This window comes from Dasypus novemcinctus, chromosome 16, assembly GCF_030445035.2.
Source record: "Dasypus novemcinctus isolate mDasNov1 chromosome 16, mDasNov1.1.hap2, whole genome shotgun sequence".
NCBI classification, from domain to species: domain Eukaryota; kingdom Metazoa; phylum Chordata; class Mammalia; order Cingulata; family Dasypodidae; genus Dasypus; species Dasypus novemcinctus.
In genome coordinates this window covers 43,981,802-43,986,354 of record NC_080688.1, presented here as the reverse complement: position 1 = coordinate 43,986,354, position 4,553 = coordinate 43,981,802, and positions in this window count along the sequence as shown.

Below are 4,553 nucleotides of genomic sequence, written 5' to 3'. Positions count from 1 at the left end.
CTGCAGGTCCTTTTCACATGTGCTAATGGTTGTCACACCAGGCCTCCTGAAACCCGTCCTCTTGCCATTCTTTTTTTCTTAAATGTAGAATCTCATACCGCCTTGCTAATTTAATCTTATTAATTTCAATCAAATGTATTCTTGTAGAGATCTTTCTAAAAATACAATTTTACCTAATTTACTAGTTTTTAATCACCTGAAAATTTGATAAGCATTGAAGTTATCATGAAAAATATTTAACTAGAACAAGGAAAGAGTCCTGACCTGTATACTCTTAACCCCTCTCCAATTTATTAATCCATTAATCAGAACTGTTAGGCTATGAAATTTAACTAGCTTAATCTTAATATCCCCATGTAATTTTTCTCAAAAGGCTATCTTGAAACATTGGATCAAAAACTCTGTGCATCTAGGATATAATTTATTTCTCCCACTATCCATCATGAAAAGGGAAATTTGATACTATTCCCAATATCCAAATACTTATTTAATACTCCATACTTTTTCCAAAGTTCTCAGTGTGCATGCAGAGGGGGGTTTAGTAACTAGGAAAGAACTAGCCAAGTATCTTTATAGAGGCTTTTGCTAGAAGGCCGGTATGGATTCCTGAATTGACAATCAGCTGTGTGGTTATGTGTGGGTAGGTAGCATGGACATAGATCAGGAGAAAGAGCAGGGCTTTTAGCTGCATCTATTTAATATACTATGAAACGTGTATATTTACAAAGCTCTTTGTGTCTACAAGGCTTGAGGCGCTTCTTAAGTCCTATGTGTCATACTATTTTTAAAGTCACATTTAGTTATATTTTGCAAGAGAGAGAATACATCCCAAGACATTCCATTTAATTTGTACATGGCACTATCATGTATGCAAAGGAAGACTGAACAAATTAATTATGTTTTCTGAAGTCATTTCACTCAAAGACAACAGCTGGAAATTCCACTATTTCAAATAGGCATTAGCAGTTAACATTAGAAATAAACTGATATAAGATGCTAAGGTAATATTCTGTCCAGAAATCGGAAGAGTCCAACGATAGAATATGTTTCACCAAATGGAACTGAAAAGGACTTCCTTAGACCTTGACCACCAGTTCCATTTGGAGTTCACTGTTTCAAATCACTTGTTCTAAAAGGTTTTCACAGAGCAAACACCTTAGTAGCTGGTTCCGTCATCTCTATTGCACTTTGTCCAATAAATTGGGTCAATATACTTCCAATTGGAAGCCTTTTCTTCTGGCTCAACAGGATTCTGTCACCATTCCAAACCTGCTGGGTCCTAATCCTCCCTGTTTCTTTTCAGTCAATGAGAGGAAAAATATACCTGGATAGCTCAGCTGACAGAGCCACAGGCAGGAGCTGGCAGTGCTATTCGGTATTATCCACATGACCAGCCAGACATGGGCTTTGGGCTTTGTTATTTCATCCTGTCAACCAAGTCACCCAGTTAGCGCAATCAGTGTGGTGCTTCAGGGTGAAAATAAATAAATAACAAGCATGGACTAGCACACGTTCTGGCGGGTGCTATGAATACACAAGGAACAGCAGTAGAGGTAGATTCAGTCTGCCTGGGTCTAAGCAGCTAATCGATTCCTGATTTTCTTTTTCTTTTCTTTCTATGTTTTGTCATGTAGCAGATTGTGACCCACGAAATTATTCTGTAAAGGAGTTTGCTTTAGGCAGTAATCCTTTGAAAAGAAAATCTACTGAAGGTGGGAATATGGCATCATTCAGCGAGAATAACAACATAGGCTACTGTAAGGCAGCAAGGCAAAGGGATTACCTGCTAAGTAACAAGGACGGGCCCCTTGTCTTGAAGTATATGAACTCCTTAAAAGACTCTAGAAACCACCTTTCCATACAGTAGTCTGGGGATGGTACCATTCATCCAAAGATCCTTATTTCCGAATTGGGAAAACAACAGAAATATAAACCATCCAACTTGGCAAGAAAAACATAAATGGGCTTGAATAATTGAAAGCAAGCAGATTTTACCTCTCTGCAGCCCAAACTCAAACAGCACCTGGCTTCTGCTACATAGGAAAGCAATCTAGGGTATTGTCTCCTGTGTCATTCTTGCTGCTTTTCCTTAAGAAACTGTAGCAAGAGAGGTTTTGTGTTTTAAAGATAAATATCAGAAATGATAACCATGAAGAATGAGCAGGCATATCTTTAAATGTTGGAGAGGCAAATACTTAGGAGAAAATAATCCTACTCATATTTTGAAATTCTTCTATTTGTGCTGAGCAACTAACTGTCTTTGTCATCCATTACCATAGCATAGAATATTTAAATTTTGAAGAAGTGGGAGGAAAGCAGTTTGCTATAGGCATTTATTTATTTATTTATTTTTAAAGGAGCATTGTATTAATATGCAAAGAAAACACCTGTTTTCATAGATTTTCTTCAATATTCTAATCTCTCCCAAGTTAGCTCTCAGACCCTACCATTAAGCTGTAGGATAAGTAGAGTTCATGCAAAATAAAACATACAGAGATTCCCCCCCATGTATGATGGCCTAAAACAATAGTCACATTTTTGCAGTAGTTATTTAATTAAGTAGCATTTCATTCATAAATAGAAATTCCTATTGTCAACTTCACGAGGTAGGAGGAAAATTTTTTTTAATTGTTGAAGAACCAAAATAAGCCAATGGGTTGTCACTGGGCACTGATTACATGGAGTTAAAGGTTAATTTTATCAGTAGAAAAATTACAATCAGAGTAAGAATGGTGGTAATCAAACAGAAGTGGAAAATGGGGACAAAATACATTGAAAGCAAAGAAAATTGGATAGAATTTGGAACAGCTGATGGATAAAGACACATTAATGAATGAGTCCAGGGGAGAGAGTAAATGACCACTAAATTCCACTTTGACTAAGGTAAGAATTATAAGAAAAAGAAAAGGAAGACAAAGATCTATTGATTGCAGGAAAGACTGTCTGTCATTGCCCTTGAGTCCATTGAGTGCTCTAGACTTAACAGAACATTTTGCCACTCCTCCTTTCATTCTCTTAAATATCAATAGCTGACCAGACTCCTATTTTTCTCTTTCAAACCTCTGCAAGTATTAGTTTATTAGTATTGTACAGGACTCAAATGTTCAATATTCCTCCTGAAATCATATAAAAAACAAATGCTAAATAAATAAATTATTTAAAGAAAACAAGTGCAAATGGAAAAATTCCAAAAGTCAAAACAATGTAACAAAACAGTACTCCGTCACAAAAGTTTACAAAATGACAGTTACACTATTTTAACACACTGGCACTTTAAGAGAAACTATAATCAAAAACCACAAAATCACCAAATTGTTCCCTAAGCTGCTAAGCAGGTAAACATGACCCCAATGAATGAGTTTGGGTTTTATAAAGAAAAACTGAATTCAAATAAATTGGATAACTGGTACCGAGATGGAAATTTCAAATGTCTTCTTTCCTTGACTCTATTTATTTCATTTATAAAGGGCCAAACCACAATATGTGAAAATATGCCCTACTTTAAATGTGGCACCATTGTTTCAAAAGCTGGCCCAATTAATTAAAAATATTTAATCATAATGGGGACTCTCAAGTTCTTAAGCAGGCCATGTTTAGATAAATTGGAAAAAACATTTATAGCCCGTAATTTCATAGAGACCTCAGTGGAACTAACGTCAACAAAATTTAAAATGGCAGTCATATTTTAAGCTCACACTTTTGGGGATATATTCTCAGATCTTTTTTAGCAACAATTATAGCTGCCATTACATGGTAATGGAAGGTAAAAACTGCAGTCTTCATGTAAAGATTAGAATATACTTTCCCATTAGGCCTTCAAGGACAAATGTACAGAATGTTTTGGCTCCAATAATCCCATCCTGTGAATAAATTGGTGACTCTTCACTTTATAAACGTGGTAACTGGGTTACTTGAAGTTTGAAATCAACTGATCTAGATTTTCGAGTTTCAGTCATGGATGAAAACTGTTACAATTCAATTTTATTAACCCCATCGTGAGTGTGCAGCTGAAAGCTTTTAATCAGTGAACTGTATGCAAAGATCAGCACTGTCATCTTATCATGTGATCCAAAATAAGCAAAAGCAGACTAGCTTCACCTCAACAAGAATAATTTCAGACCTATGAAAAGAACAATACTAATTTTTTAAAAATTGTATTTACTTAGAAGCATTCAGAATGCCAACAAAACAGCTGCAACTTTCTTTTTACAACTAATGAGTAGTTTTCGGTTAACAGAATGATGAATATTATTTCAGATAAGCTGCATCAGAGACAACTGAAGATGAAAAAGCTACCATCCCCATATGTAACTAATCTGTGCTGTGCACCAAAAAGAACCTGCTTTAAATTTTAAAACCTTGTACAAGGGAAAGTCAGTGGCTACTGAAAAGACCACCAAAACAGGGTTATCTAAAGACATATTCAGTAGTTTGTTAATTGTACAAATACAGTTTAAAAACGAATCTTACACAACCTTTCATTTCAAATTTTTCTGTAGGGATGAGTTATGTACATGAGGGTTAAATGCTTAATAGACAAGAAAAACTCTGAG